The sequence below is a fragment of the Cupressus sempervirens genome, chromosome 2 (assembly GCF_028749045.1).
Source record: "Cupressus sempervirens isolate cs-2001-9-10 chromosome 2, ASM2874904v1, whole genome shotgun sequence".
Taxonomy (NCBI): domain Eukaryota; kingdom Viridiplantae; phylum Streptophyta; class Pinopsida; order Cupressales; family Cupressaceae; genus Cupressus; species Cupressus sempervirens.
In genome coordinates, this window is record NC_143119.1 from 564870369 (window position 1) to 564886733 (window position 16365).

A 16365-nucleotide genomic window follows, 5' to 3' on the forward strand; every position below is an offset into this window, starting at 1 on the left:
TGTCGGCAACCCCAACACGAATCGCCCCAATTACCCGAACCCCGACTCGAATCGCGTCGAGCCTTAACCGCCTCCATTTTTTTTTTCGCTCGACTCATGTAATCGCACTCGCCTTGATTCTGAGTGGCCCGAGTCACTTACGTGATCCAAAACCGGGTAACTTTTTCTTTTTTCTTTTTTTTGTCAAGTCCCAAAGTTTTGAACTCGAATAGAGTCGGATGCCCCGACTCGAGTCGTCTCCAAATTTTTCGCACGACTCATGTCACCGTGCTCGACTTGATTCTAAGTGCCCCGAGCCGTGTACATGATCCAAAAGTGGTTAACTTTTTCTTTTTGGTTAACGCCCAAAGTTTTCAACCCGACCCACCTCGGCAACCTCGACTCGAAGCGCCTCGAGCCTTAATGGCCTCCAATGTTTTTGCACGGCTCATGCCACCGTCGACTTTTCACTCGAATCATGTCACCCAGGGCACCTCGATGCTACGTGAGGCGAGCCCTGTGCGCGATCCAAAACTGGGTAACGTTTTTTTTTGAACTCCCAAAATTTCATTCTTTTTTGCCTTACGAGGCCTATCATGATCTCTTTTTATAAAGAAAATTCTCAAATCGGATTGTTTTGGCTACCCTACCTCGAATCTGGCTAGCTAGGCGTAACGCCTCGAGTCGGCTCGGCAATACGTGAACTGAAACTTGTGCGTGATCCAAAAGCGGGTAACTTGTTTTTTTTTTTTTTTTTTTGTAATGCCCAAAATTTAGCGCTTTTCGCTGTACAGGGCCTCCCATGATTTTTTTTGTTTTGTTTTTTTTTTTTTCCCCTCGTAGACCCACTCTGGCGACCCAGTCGGGTCGCCCGAGGCTGGGGCGACGGAGATGGGTTGACCTAGTCGGGTGACCCAAGTTGGGTCGACCCAGGCGTGCGATCCTGGCTGGGGACAGCAAGTCGATTCTATAAGTTTGCTTGCCAATTTTGCTAGCCAGGTCGGCTCACCAAGTCATCTAACCATGTGGTCTTTGCCAAATCAAGAATTGACTCTTTAAGTCCACTCACAGCTCGTTGCCCCGCCGAGTTGCTTCTCTAAGCCCACTCACCATGTCAGCTCACCAAGTCGGTTGTTCAAGTACGTTGCCAAGTCAACTCTTTAAGTTCGCTCACCAGGTCAGCCCGCCCAAGTCGCCTCTTTAAGTTCGTTCGCCAGGTCGGCCCGCCCAAGTCGCATCAGCGGGCTAACTCGCCGAGTCACCTCACGAAGTTGACTCTTTAAGTGTGCTCACCAAGTCAGCTCACCAAGTCGACTCACCATCTCGCCTCGATAAGTTGGCTTGCCGAGTTACCCCACCAAGTCGTCGCCTCTTTAAGCCCGCTCACCGTGTCAGCTCGTCAGGTCGGCTCACCAAGTCGACTAATCAAGTAGGCCCACCAAGTCGCCTCAAGGATAGCTCCTCACCATGAGTCGCCTCACCATGTTGACTCTTTGAGCCCGCTCGCCAGGTCGCCTCACCAAGTCGACTCGAGTACGTTGCCAAGTCGACTCTTTAAGTTCGCTCGCCAGGTCGACTCGCCAAGTCAGCTCACCATGTCATCTCAACGAACCAACTCGCCGAGTCGCCTCACCACGTCGGCTCTCTAATACCGCTCGCCAAGTCGCCCCACCAACTCGCCCCGTTAGGCCCACTCTCACCAAGTGGACTCTTTAAGTCTGCTGATAAAGTCGAGCCACCAAGTACTCTCACCAAGTCGACTCTTTAAGTCCTTTCGTCGAGTCACCCCACCAAGTACTCTCACCAAGTCAACTCTTTAGGCCCGTTCATAGAGTCACCCCACCAAGTCGACCCTTCAAGTGGGTTCATCAAGTCACCCCACCAAGTCGACTCTTTAAGTTCATTCATCAAGCCACCCCGCCAGGTCAGCCCACAAATTACTCTCACCGAGTCGACTCTTTAAGTTCGTTCATCAAGTCACCCCGCCAGGTCGGCCCACCAAGTGGACTCTTTAAGTTCATTCATGAAGTCACTCTGCCAAGTCGGCCCACCAGGTCGACTCTTTAAGTTCGTTCATCAAGTCACCCCGCCAGGTCAGCCCACCAACTGCTCTCACCAACTGCTCTCACCAAGTACTCTCACCAGGTCGACTCTTTAGGTTTGTTCATCAGGTCACCCCACCGAGTACTCTCACCAAGTCGACTCTTTAAGTTCGTTCATCAAGTCGCCCCGCCAGGTCGACCCACCAAGTACTCTCACCAAGTCGACCCTTTAAGTTCGGTCATCAACTCACCCCGCCAGGTCAGCCCACCACGTACTCTCACAAAGTCGACTCTTTAGGTTCGTTCATCAATTCACCCCGCCAGCTCAGCCCACCAAGTTCTCTCACCAGGTCGACTCTTTAAGTTCGTTCATCAAGTCACCCCGCCAGTTCGACCCACCAAGTACTCTCACAAAGTCGACTCTCTAAGATCGTTCATCAAGTCACCCTGCCAGGTCAGCCCACCAAGTACTCTCACCAAGTCACCCCGCTAGCTCAACCCACCAAGTCGACTCTCTAAGTCCGTTCATCAAGTCACCCCGCCAGGTCGGCCCACCAAGTCGAATCTTTAAGTCCGTTCATCAAGTCACGTGACCAGGTCAGCCCACCGAGTACTCTCGCCAAGTCGACTCTTTAAGTTTGTTCATCAAGTCACCCGGCTAGGTCGGCCCACCAAGTCACCAAGTACTCTCACCAAGTCGACTCTCTAAGTCCGTTCATCAAGTCACCCCGCCAGGTCGGCCCACCAAGTCGAATCTTTAAGTCCGTTCATCAAGTCACCCCACCAAGTACTCTAACCAAGTCGATTCTTCGAGTGCGTTCATCAAGTCACCCGACCAACTACTCTCACCAAGTCGACTCTTTAACTATGTTCATCAAGTCACCCCACCAAGCACTCTCACCACGTCAACTCTTTAGGTCCGTTCATAAAGTCACCCCACCAGGTCGACCCTTCAAGTGCGTTCATCAAGTCACCCCACCAAGTACTCTCACCAATTTGACTCTTTAAGTCTTTTCATCAAGTCACCACACCAAGTACTCTCACCAAGTCAACTCTTTAGGACCGTTCATCAAGTCACCTCGCCAAGTCGACCCTTGAAGTCCGTTCATCAAGTCACCCCACCAAGTCGACTCTTTAAGTCAGTTCACGAAGTCACCCAACCAGGTCGGCCCACCAAGGACTCTCACCAAGTCGACTCTCTAAGTCTGTTCATCAGGTCACCCCACCGAGTACTCTCACCAAGTCAACTCTTTAGGTTCGTTCATCGAGTCACCCCGCAAAGTCGACCCTCTAAGTTCGTTCATCGAGTCACCCCGCCAAGTCGACTCTTTAAGTCCTTTCATCAAGTCACCCCGCCAAGCCGACTCTCTAAGTGCGTTCATCAAGTCACCAGAACAACTACTCTCACCAAGTCGACTCTATAAGTCCGTTCATCAAGTCGGCCCACCAAGCACTCCCACCAAGTCGACTCTTTAAGTCCGTTCATCAGTTCACCCCGCCAAGTACTCTCACCAAGTCAACTCTTTAGGTCCGTTCATCGAGTCACCCCGCCAAGTCGACCCTTTAAGTCCGTTCATCAAGTCGCCCCGCCGAGTTGCTTCTCTAAGCCCACTCACCATGTCAGCTCACCAAGTCGGTTGTTCAAGTACGTTGCCAAGTCAACTCTTTATGTTCGCTCACCAGGTCAGCCCGCCCAAGTCGCCTCTTTAAGTTCGTTCGCCAGGTCGGCCCGCCCAAGTCGCATCAGCGGGCTAACTCGCCGAGTCACCTCACGAAGTTGACTCTTTAAGTGCGCTCACCAAGTCAGCTCACCAAGTCGACTCACCATCTCGCCTCGATAAGTTGGCTTGCCGAGTTACCCCACCAAGTCATCGCCTCTTTAAGCCCGCTCACCGTGTCAGCTCGTCAGGTCGGCTCACCAAGTCGACTAATCAAGTAGGCCCACCAAGTCGCCTCAAGGATAGCTCCTCACCATGAGTCGCCTCACCATGTTGACTCTTTGAGCCCGCTCGCCAGGTCGCCTCACCAAGTCGACTCGAGTACGTTGCCAAGTCGACTCTTTAAGTTCGCTCGCCAGGTCGACTCGCCAAGTCAGCTCACCATGTCATCTCAATGAACCAACTCGCCGAGTCGCCTCACCACGTCGGCTCTCTAATACCGCTCGCCAAGTCGCCCCACCAACTCGCCCCGTTAGGCCCACTCTCACCAAGTGGACTCTTTAAGTCTGCTCATAAAGTCGAGCCACCAAGTACTCTCACCAAGTCGACTCTTTAAGTCCTTTCGTCGAGTCACCCCACCAAGTACTCTCACCAAGTCAACTCTTTAGGTCCGTTCATAGAGTCACCCCACCAAGTCGACCCTTCAAGTGGGTTCATCAAGTCACCCCACCAAGTCGACTCTTTAAGTTCATTCATCAAGCCACCCCGCCAGGTCAGCCCACAAATTACTCTCACCGAGTCGACTCTTTAAGTTCGTTCATCAAGTCACCCCGCCAGGTCGGCCCACCAAGTGGACTCTTTAAGTTCGTTCATGAAGTCACTCTGCCAAGTCGGCCCACCAGGTCGACTCTTTAAGTTCGTTCATCAAGTCACCCCGCCAGGTCAGCTCACCAACTGCTCTCACCAAGTCGACTCTTTAAGTTTGCTCACCAAGTCACCCCGCCAGGTCGGCCCACCAAGTACTCTCACCAGGTCGACTCTTTAGGTTTGTTCATCAGGTCACCCCACCGAGTACTCTCACCAAGTCGACTCTTTAAGTTCGTTCATCAAGTCGCCCCGCCAGGTCGGCCCACCAAGTACTCTCACCAAGTCGACCCTTTAAGTTCGGTCATCAACTCACCCCGCCAGGTCGGCCCACCACGTACTCTCACAAAGTCGACTCTTTAGGTTCGTTCATCAATTCGCCCCGCCAGCTCGGCCCACCAAGTTCTCTCACCAGGTCGACTCTTTAAGTTCGTTCATCAAGTCACCCCGCCAGTTCGACCCACCAAGTACTCTCACAAAGTCGACTCTCTAAGTTCGTTCATCAAGTCACCCTGCCAGGTCAGCCCACCAAGTACTCTCACCAAGTCACCCTGCTAGCTCGACCCACCAAGTCGACTCTCTAAGTCCGTTCATCAAGTCACCCCGCCAGGTCGGCCCACCAAGTCGAATCTTTAAGTCCGTTCATCAAGTCACGTGACCAGGTCAGCCCACCGAGTACTCTCACCAAGTCGACTCTTTAAGTTTGTTCATCAAGTCACCCGGCCAGGTCGGCCCACCAAGTCACCAAGTCGACTCTCTAAGTCCGTTCATCAAGTCACCCCGCCAGGTCGGCCCACCAAGTCGAATCTTTAAGTCCGTTCATCAAGTCACCCCACCAAGTACTCTAACCAAGTCGATTCTTCGAGTGCGTTCATCAAGTCACCCGACCAACTACTCTCACCAAGTCGACTCTTTAACTATGTTCATCAAGTCACCCCACCAAGCACTCTCACCACGTCAACTCTTTAGGTCCGTTCATAAAGTCACCCCACCAGGTCGACCCTTCAAGTGCGTTCATCAAGTCACCCCACCAAGTACTCTCACCAATTCGACTCTTTAAGTCTTTTCATCAAGTCACCACACCAAGTACTCTCACCAAGTCAACTCTTTAGGACCGTTCATCAAGTCACCTCGCCAAGTCGACCCTTGAAGTCCGTTCATCAAGTCACCCCACCAAGTCGACTCTTTAAGTCAGTTCACGAAGTCACCCAACCAGGTCGGCCCACCAAGGACTCTCACCAAGTCGACTCTCTAAGTCTGTTCATCAGGTCACCCCACCGAGTACTCTCACCAAGTCAACTCTTTAGGTTTGTTCATCGAGTCACCCCGCAAAGTCGACCCTCTAAGTTCGTTCATCGAGTCACCCCGCCAAGTCGACTCTTTAAGTCCTTTCATCAAGTCACCCCGCCAAGCTGACTCTCTAAGTGCGTTCATCAAGTCACCGTCCCGATCTGGCCGAGCCGTTCTGGCCGAGCCATGCTGGCCGAGCCGATCTGGGCGAGCCATTCTGGCTGACCCGATCTGGCCGAGCCGTTCTGGGCAAGCCATGCTGGCCGAGCCAATCTGGGCGAGCCATTCTGGCCGAGCTGATCTGGGCGACCCATTCTGGGCGAGCCGATCTTTGCGACCCGTTCTGGCCGAGCCATGCTGGCCGAGCCGTTCTGGCTGAGCCATGATGGCCGAGCCGATCTGGGCGAGCTGTTCTGGCCGAGCCATGCTGGCCGAGCCGTTCTGGCCGAGCCATGCTGGCCGAGCCGATCTGGGCGAGCCGTTCTGGCCGAGCCATATTGGCCGAGCCGTTCTGGCCGAGCCGATCTGGGCAAGCCGTTCTTGTCGAGCCATGCTGGCCGAGCCGTTCTGGCCGAGCCATGCTGGCCGAGCCGATCTGGGCTAGCCGTTCTGGCCGAGCCGATCTGGCCAAGCTCCAAAAACGGTGTCGTGGATGGCTGTTTGGTCGCCTCTGTGCCAACTCGATCGGCACAACATTGGGAATGGTTCGACAGCGGTTGTCGTTCGAATGTGTCATCGGGATGTCTTGGAACGCGGCCTTTCAAGGGCGAGCTCGCGTCTAGCACTTGGATTGTGCGTCGTCACAAGTGAATGGGGAGATCTCTTTGTGAACGGCGGCATGGCGATTGCAAGAGAAAATTGACTTAGTAGTCGGAGCATTGGCCTCGGTCCATTGTGACGACCTTGCAATTTCTCTATAATTGCAACCTATGTTTGCGCAGTAGCAGAGTTTGCATGTAAGATTGGCCTTTTTTCTTGACGGTTCCAAGTACTCTCACCGAGTCACCAAGTCACCATGCTGGCCGACCCGATCTGGCCGAGCCGATCTGGGCGAGCCATGCTGGCCGAGCCAAGCTGGCCGAGCAGATCTGGGCGAGCCATGCTGGCCGAGCCGATCTGGGCAAGCCATTCTGGCCGAGCCGATCTGGGCGAGCTCCAAAAACGCTGTCGTGGATGGCTGTTTGGTCACATTTTTCATTGAATTGGATTTTTAAGGGAGTTGTCCGCGCTGTCGCAGATTTCTAATGCAGAGCGAGCCTCGCACTAATAGCTTATATAGGAGAGGTTGTTGCCGCGAGCCTCTCCCGTGCCCCTTTCATTCATTCAACATTGGTGTCTAGGCGGATCGGATTGTTGGGTTTTCAAACGGTGTATGCCGATGTTGAATGAATGAAAGGGGCATGAAGCGATCTCAGTGCTTTTCCTCGGCTCTCCTTTAGATCATGTTTTTCAATGACTCAATTTTGGAAAAGGTGAGGCAGCGGTTGCCGATCCATGGCGTGTGTTTTTGGTGGTTTTAAAACTTGATCTAAACGTGAGCCCTTGTCTAGCACTCCGGCGTTGCTTGGTATAATGGCAATTTGCTATGGGTGCTCGGCGCTCTAGCAATTTGTCATGGTGTACTTATCGCGGCTACATGGGAGCTTTAATATCGAAAGCTCTCAGCGAAAAATGGTGGCCGAGCCATGCTGGCCGACCCGATCTGGCTTAGCCGTTTTCGTCGACCCGATCTGGCTCTCGTTTCTCACTCCATCGGCACAAATTCGGGAGTTGTTCGACAGCGGTTGTCGTTCCAATGTGTCATTGCGGTGATCTGGAGAGCGATGCTAAGTGCGGGAGCCCTTGTCCATGGCATGTGTTTTTGGTGGTTTTAAAACTTGATCTAAACGTGAGCCCTTGTCTAGCACTCCGACGTTGCTTGGTATAATGGCAATTTGCTATGGGTGCTCGGCGCTCTAGCAATTTGTCATGGTGTACTTATCGCGGCTACATGGGAGCTTTAATATCGAAAGCTCTCGGCGAAAAATGGTGGCCGAGCCATGCTGGCCGACCCGATCTGGCTTAGCCGTTTTCGTCGACCCGATCTGGCTCTCGTTTCTCACTCCATCGGCACAAATTCGGGAGTTGTTCGACAGCGGTTGTCGTTCCAATGTGTCATTGCGGTGATCTGGAGAGCGATGCTAAGTGCGGGAGCTTGCGTCTAGCATTTGGGGATGTTTGTGCAAGCGAGCATGGGAGCTTCTTTTATCGAAACCTCTCCGTGGCCTTTGAATATAGACCCAGTGCCGACGATATCGATGGATTCGAGCCTTGGATTATAAAATTGTTCAGCTAACATTGGTTTTTGTGAGAGATGGGTACGAAAGCACTTCCCGATCGATACGCAGGAGTTCCCTAAGATCGCCTCTGTGCCAACTCGATCGGCACAACATTGGGAATGGTTCGACAGCGGTTGTCGTTCCAATGTGTCATCGGGATGTCTTGGAACGCGGCCTTTCAAGGGCGAGCTCGCATCTAGCACTTGAATTGTGCGTCGTCACAAGTGAATGGGGAGATCTCTCTGTGAACGGCGGCATGGCGATTGCAAGAGAAAATTGACTTAGTAGTCGGAGCATTGGCCTCGGGCCATTGTGACGGCCTTGCAATTTCTCTATAATTGCAACCTATGTTTGCGCAGTAGCAGAGTTTGCATGTTAGATTGGCCTTTGTTCTTGACAGTTCGAAGTACTCTCACCGAGTCAGCAAGTCACCATGCTGGCCGAGCCGATCTGGCCGAGCCGATCTGGGTGAGCCATTCTGGCCGAGCCGATCTGGGCGAGCTCCAAAAATGGTGTCGTGGATGACTGTTTGGTCACATTTTTCATTGAATTGGATTTTTAAGGGAGTTGTCCGCACTGTCGCAGATTTCTAATGCAGAGCGAGCCTCACACTAATAGCTTATATAGGAGAGGTTGTTGCCGCGAGCCTCTCCCGTGCCCCTTTCATTCATTCAACATTGGTGTCTAGGCGGATCGGATTGTTGGGTTTTCAAACGGTGTATGCCGATGTTGAATGAATGAAAGGGGCATGAAGCGATCTCAGTGCTTTTCCTCGGCTCTCCTTTAGATCATGTTTTTCGATGACTCAATTTTGGAAAAGGTGAGGCAGCGGTTGCCGATCCATGGCGTGTGTTTTTGGTGGTTTTAAAACTTGATCTAAACGTGAGCCCTTGTCTAGCACTCCGGCGTTGCTTGGTATAATGGCAATTTGCTATGGGTGCTCGGCGCTCTAGCAATTTGTCATGGTGTACTTATCGCGGCTACATGGGAGCTTTAATATCGAAAGCTCTCGGCGAAAAATGGTGGCCGAGCCATGCTGGCCGACCCGATCTGGCTTAGCCGTTTTCGTCGACCCGATCTGGCTCTCGTTTCTCACTCCATCGGCACAAATTCGGGAGTTGTTCGACAGCGGTTGTCGTTCGAATGTGTCATTGCGGTGATCTGGAGAGCGATGCTAAGTGCGGGAGCTTGCGTCTAGCATTTGTGGATGTTTGTGCAAGCAAGCAGGGGAGCTTCTCTTATCGAAACCTCTCCGTGGCCTTTCAATATAGACCCAGTGCCGACGATATCGATGGATACGAGCCTTGGATTATAAAATTGTTCAGCTAACATTGGTTTTTGTGAGAGATGGGTACGAAAGCACTTCCCGATCGATACGCGGGAGTTCCCTAAGATCGCCTCCGTGCCAACTCGATCGGCACAACGTTGGGAATGGTTCGACAGCAGTTGTCGTTCCAATGTGTCATCGGGATGTCTTGGAACGCGGCCTTTCAAGGGCGAGCTCGCGTCTAGCACTTGAATTGTGTGTCGTCACAAGTGAATGGGGAGATCTCTCTGTGAACGGCGGCATGGCGATTGCAAGAGAAAATTGACTTAGTAGTCGGAGCGTTGGCCTCGGGCCATTGTGACGGCCTTGCAATTTCTCTATAATTGCAACCTATGTTTGCGCAGTAGTAGAGTTTGCATGTTAGATTGGCCTTTGTTCTTGACAGTTCGAAGTACTCTCACCGAGTCAGCAAGTCACCATGCTGGTCGAGCCGATCTGGCCGAGCCATGCTGGCCGAGCTGATCTGGGCGAGCCATTCTGGCCGAGCCGATCTGGGCGAGCCCCAAAAACGGTGTCGTGGATGGCTGTTTGGTCACATTTTTCATTGAATTGGATTTTTAAGGATTTTGTCCGCGCTGTCGCAGATTTCTAATGCAGAGCGAGCCTCGCACTAATAGCTTATATAGGAGAGGTTGTTGCCGCGAGCCTCTCCCATGCCCCTTTCATTGATTCAACATTGGTGTCTAGGCGGATCGGATTGTTGGGTTTTCAAACGGTTTATGCTGATGTTGAATGAATGAAAGGGGCATGAAGCGATCTCAGTTCTTTTCCTCGGCTCTCCTTTAGATCATGTTTACCGATGACTCAATTTTGGAAAAGGTGAGGCAGCGGTTGCCGATCCATGGCGTGTCTTTTTGGTGATTTTAAAACTTGATCTAAACGTGAGCCCTTGTCTAGCACTCCGGCGTTGCTTGGTATAATGGCAATTTGCTATGGGTGCTCGGTGCTCTAGCAATTTTGTCGTGGTGTACTTATCGCTGCTACATGGGAGCTTTAATATCAAAAGCTCTCGGTGAAAAATGGTGGCCGAGCCATGCTGGCCGACCCGATCTGGCTTAGCCGTTTTCGTCGACCCGATCTGGCTCTTCTTTCTCACTCCATCGGCACAAATTCGGGAGTTGTTCGACAGCGGTTGTCATTCCAATGTGTCATTGCGGTGATCTGGAGAGCGATGCTAAGGGCGGGAGCTTGCGTCTAGCATTTGGGGATGTTTGTGCAAGAGAGCAGGGGAGCTTCTCTTATCAGAACCTCTCCGTGGCCTTTGAATATAGACCCAGTGCCGACGATATCGATGGATACGAGCCTTGGATTCTAAAATTGTTCAGCTAACATTGGTTTTTGTGAGAGATGGGTACGAAAGCACTTCCCGATCGATTCGCGGGAGCTCCCTAAGATCACCTCTATGCCAACTCGATCGGCACAACATTGGGAATTGTTCGACAGCGGTTGTCGTTCCAATGTGTCATCGGGATGTCTTGGAACGCGGCCTTTCAAGGGCGAGATCGCGTCTAGCACTTGGATTGTGCGTCGTCACAAGTGAATGGGGAGATCTCTCTATGAACGGCGGCATGGTGATTGCAAGAGAAAATTGACTTAGTAGTCGGAGCATTGGCCTCGGGCCATTGTGACGGCCTTGCAATTTCTCTATAATTGCAACCTATGTTTGCGCAGTAGCAGAGTTTGCATGTAAGATTGGCCTTTGTTCTTGACAGTTCCAGGAGATGACCTCCGGAACTTTTGGATTGGGCCCCTTCAAGGTGAAATTCATCCAGTTGATCGGATGAGCTCGATGACCATTTCACTCCCTTGGCTCCATGAATTCAAATCCCATCCAGCTGCCATGAAGCCATCCCGATTTTGCTATGCGAGGGCTCTCTCCCCAGAGTCGTTCTCTTTGCAACAACTTCTTTGGCAAAAAAATTTCAGAATGGTTCGGCAGCGGTTGTCGTTCCAATGGTGCCGTTGTGGTGGTTGCCTGGGCAGCGATCTGAAGGGCGAGCCGTCGTCTAGCAGTTGGGCTGCGCATCACGGGTGACAAGGGAGCCTTTGTAATCGGAAGCTCCCCATGACCATTCGATGAGAAGAGCCATTGCTTGTGTGAGCAAGGACGAATGCAGCCTCGGATTCCAAACGAAATAAATGACATCGGATCTATATATAAGAGCGGAATGAAGCAGCAGCCCGTTTTCCATGCGCGGCTCCCCAAAGTTGCTCGTCTTTCTCACTCCATCGGCACAAATTCGGGAGTTGTTCGACAGCGGTTGTCGTTCCAATGTGTCATTGCGGCGATCCAGAGAGCGATGCTAAGGGCGGGAGCTTGTGTCTAGCATTTGGGATGTTTGTGCGAGTGAGCAGGGGAGCTTCTCTTATCGGAACCTCTCCGTGGCCTTTGAATATATAGACCCAGTGCCGACGATATCGATGGATACGAGCCTTGGATTCTAAATTTGTTCACAGCTAAGATTGGTTTTTGTGAGAGATGGGTACGAAAGCACATCCCGATTGCTACGCGGGAGCTCCCTAAGGTCGCCTCTGTGCCAACTCGATCGGCACAACATTGGGAATGGTTCGACAGCGGTTGTCGTTCCAATGTGTCATCGGGGGATGTCTTGGAAAGTGGCCTGGCCTTTCAAGGGCGAGCTCGCGTCTATCACTTGGATTGTGCGTCGCGTCGCAAGTGAATGGGGAGATCTCTCTGTGAACGGCGGCATGGTGATTGCAAGAGAAAATTGACTTAGTCGGAGCATTGGCCTCGGGCCACTGTGATGGCCTGGCAATTTCTCTTTAATTGCAACCTATGTTTGCGCAGTAGCAGAGTTTGCAAGTAAGATGGTCCTTGTTCTTGAGAGTTCCAGGAGATGACCTCCGGAACTTTTGGATTGGGCCCCTTCAAGGTGAAATTCATCCAGTTGATCGGATGAGCTCGATAACCATTTCAGTCCCTTGGCTCCATGAATTCACATCTCCTAACCGACGACAATCTTTTGCTCCTTAGACGACCTCATAATAAATTGGGTCGTGGATGGCTATTTGGTCAGAATTTTCAACGATTTGGGTTTTTATGGCGGATGTCGGCGTGTTTGCTAATTTCTAATGCAGAGCGAGCCTCGCACTAATAGCTTATATAGGAGAGGTTGTTGCCGCGAACCTCTCCCGTGCCCCTCTCATTGATTCAACGGTGGTGTCGAGGCAGATGGAAATGTCGGATTTTGAAATGGTGGACGCCGACGTTGAATCAATTGGAGGGGCATGAAGCCCACCCTCGAGGTGCTATTCCTCGACTCTCCTTTAGATCATGTTTTCTTGTCACTCAAGCTGGCGCAATTTCGGAAAGCAGTTAGGCTGCGCGTCACGAGTGACAAGGGAGCCTTTGTGATCGGAAGCTCCCCGTGGCCATTCGATGAGAAGAGCCATTGCTTGTGTGAGCAAGGACGAATGCAGCCTCAGATTCCGAATGAAATCAACGACATCGGATCTATATATAGGAGCGGAATGAAGCAGCAGCCAGCCCGTTTGCGATGCGCGGCTCCCCAAAGTTGCTATTCTTTCTCACTCCATCGAGGCACAAATTCGGGAGTTGTTCGACAGCGGTCGTCGTTCCAATGGTGTCATTGCGGCGAAATCTGTTCACAGCTAAGATTGGTTTTTGTGAGAGATGGGTATGAAAGCACATCCCAATTGCTACGCGGGAGCTCCCTAAGGTCGCCTCTGTGCCAACTCGATCGGCACAAAATTGGGAATGGTTCGACAGCGGTTGTCGTTCCAATGTGTCATCGGGGGATGTCTTGGAAAGTGGTCTTTCTTTCAAGGGCGAGCTCGCGTCTAGCACTTGGGTTGTGCGTCGCGTCACAAGTGAATGGGGGATGTCTTCGGGGATGTCTTGGAAAGTGGTCTTTCTTTCAAGGGCGAGCTCGCGTCTAGCACTTGGACTGTGCGTCGCGTCACAAGTGGATGGGGAGATCTCTCTGTGAACGGCGGCATGGTGATTGCAAGAGAAAATTGACTTAGTCGGAGCCATTGGCCTCGGGCCATTGTGACGGCCTCGCAATTTCTCTTTAATTGCAACCTATGTTTGTGCAGTAGCAGAGTTTGCATGTAAGATGGGCCTTGTTCTCGAGAGTTCCAGGAGATGACCTCCGGAACTTTTGGATTGGGCCCCTTCAAGGTGAAATTCATCCAGTTGATCGGATGAGCTCGATGACCATTTCAGTCCCTTGGCTCCATGAACTCACATCTCCTAACCGATGACAATCTTTTGCTCCTCTGCCGACCTCATAAAAAATTGGGTCGTGAATGGCTGTTTGGTAGGAATTTTAAAGGATTTGGATTTTTAAGGCGGATGTCGGTGTGTTCGCTAATGTCTAATGCAGAGCAAGCCTCGCACTAATAGCTTATATAGGAGAGGTGGTTGCCGCGAGCCTCTCCCGTGCCCCTCTCATTGATTCAACGCCGGTGTCAAGGCGGATGGATATGTCGGATTTTGAAACGGTGGACGCCGACGTTGAATCAATTAGAGGGGCATGAAGCCCACCCTGGATGTGCTATTCCTCGACTCTCCTTTTAGATCATGTTTTCTTCTCACTCAGCTGGCGCAATTTCGGAAAAAGGTTTGGCAGTGGTTGCCATCCCTCACCGCGTCTACTTGGTGATTTTAAAACTCGATCTAAAATGGGAGCCCTCGCCTAGCACCTCCGTCCGGTGTTGCTCGGGTATTGCGTAAAATTATGCCAACGGCGCGAATCCCCCAACAAATGCCTACGCTTGGACCCTCTCTTAGATCACCTTCTTCGATCACTCGACCGACGCAACTACGGAAGAGACTTGGCAGCGGTTGCCATTCTACAGCGCGTCTGTTCAGCGATTTCAAAGTTGATCTAATGGCGAGCCCTTGTCTCTAGCCATGAGGTGGGTGGTTGGCGCTCCAGCAAAATTTTTTGCGTGCCTATCGCGGCTACAAGGGGAGAGGTGGTTGCCGCGAGCCTCTCCCGTGCCCCCCTCATTGATTCAACGCCGCTGTCAGGGCAGATGGATATGTCAGATTTTGAAACGGTGGACGCCGACGTTGAATCAATTAGAGGGGCATGAAGCCCACCCTCGAGGGTGCTATTCCTGGACTCTCCTTTAGATCATGTTTTCTTGTCACTCAGCTGGCGCAATTTCGAAAAAAGGTTTGGCCAGCGGTTGCCAGCCCTCACCGCGTCTACTGGGTGATTTTAAAACTCGATCTAAAACGGGAGACCTCGTCTAGCACCTCCGTCCGGTGTTGCTCGGGTATTGCATAAATTTATGCCATCGGCGCGAATCCCCCAACGAATGCCTACACGCTTGGACCCTCTCTTAGATCACCTTCTTCGATCACTCGACCGACGCAACTACGGAAGAGACTTGGCAGCGGTTGCCATTCTACAGCGCGTCTGTTCAGCGATTTCGAAGTTGATCTAATGGCGAGCCCTTGTCTCTAGGCATGAGGTGGGTGGTTGGCGCTCTAGCAAAATTTCTTTGCGTGCCTATCACGGCTACAAGGGGAGAGGTGGTTGTCGCGAGCCTCTCCCGTGCCCCCCTCATTGATTCAACGCCGCTGTCATGGCGGATGGATATGTCGGATTTTGAAACGGTGGACGGCGACGTTGAATCAATTAGAGGGGCATGAAGCCCACCCTCGAGGGTGCTATTCCTGGACTCTCGTTTAGATCATGTTTTCTTGTCACTCAGCGGGCGCAATTTCGGAAAAAGGTTTGGCAGCGGTTGCCAGCCCTCACCGCGTCTACTCGGTGATTTTAAAAGTCGATCTAAAACGGGAGCCCTCGTCTAGCACCTCCGTCCAGTGTTGCTCGGGTATTGCATAAATTTATGCCATCGGCGCGAATCCCCCAACGAATGCCTACACGCTTGGACCCTCTCTTAGATCACCTTCTTCGATCACTCGATCGACGCAACTACGGAAGAGACTTGGCAGCGGTTGCCATTCTACAGCGCGTCTGTTCAGCGATTTCGAAGTTGATCTAATGGCGAGCCCTTGTCTCTAGGCATGAGGTGGGTGGTTGGCGCTCTAGCAAAATTTTTTTGCGTGCCTATCGTGGCTACAAGGGGAGAGGTGGTTGCCGCGAGCCTCTCCCGTGCCCCCCTCATTGATTCAACGCCGCTGTCATGGCGGATGGATATGTCGGATTTTGAAACGGTGGACGGCGACGTTGAATCAATTAGAGGGGCATGAAGCCCACCCTCGAGGGTGCTATTCCTGGACTCTCCTTTAGATCATGTTTTCTTGTCACTCAGCTGGCGCAATTTCGGAAAAAGGTTTGGCAGCGGTTGCCAGCCCTCACCGCGTCTACTCGGTGATTTTAAAACTCGATCTAAAACGGGAGCCCTCGTCTAGCACCTCCGTCCGGTGTTGCTCAGGTATTGCATAAATTTATGCCATCGGCGCGAATCCCCCAACGAATGCCTACGCTTGGACCCTCTCTTAGATCACCTTCTTCGATCACTCGACCGACGCAACTACGGAAGAGACTTGGCAGCGGTTGCCATTCTACAGCGCGTCTGTTCAGCGATTTCGAAGTTGATCTAATGGCGAGCCCTTGTCTCTAGCCATGAGGTGGGTGCTTGGCGCTCTAGCAAAATTTTTTGCGTGCATATCGCGGCTACAACGGGAGAGGTGGTTGCCGCGAGCCTCTCCCGTGCCCCCCTCATTGATTCAACGCCGCTGTCAGGGCGGATGGATATGTCAGATTTTGAAACGGTGGACGCCGACGTTGAATCAATTAGAGGGGCATGAAGCCCACCCTCGAGGGTGCTATTCCTGGACTCTCATTTAGATCATGTTTTCTTGTCACTCAGCTGGCGCAATTTCGGAAAAAGGTTTGGCAGCGGTTGCCAGCCCTCACCGC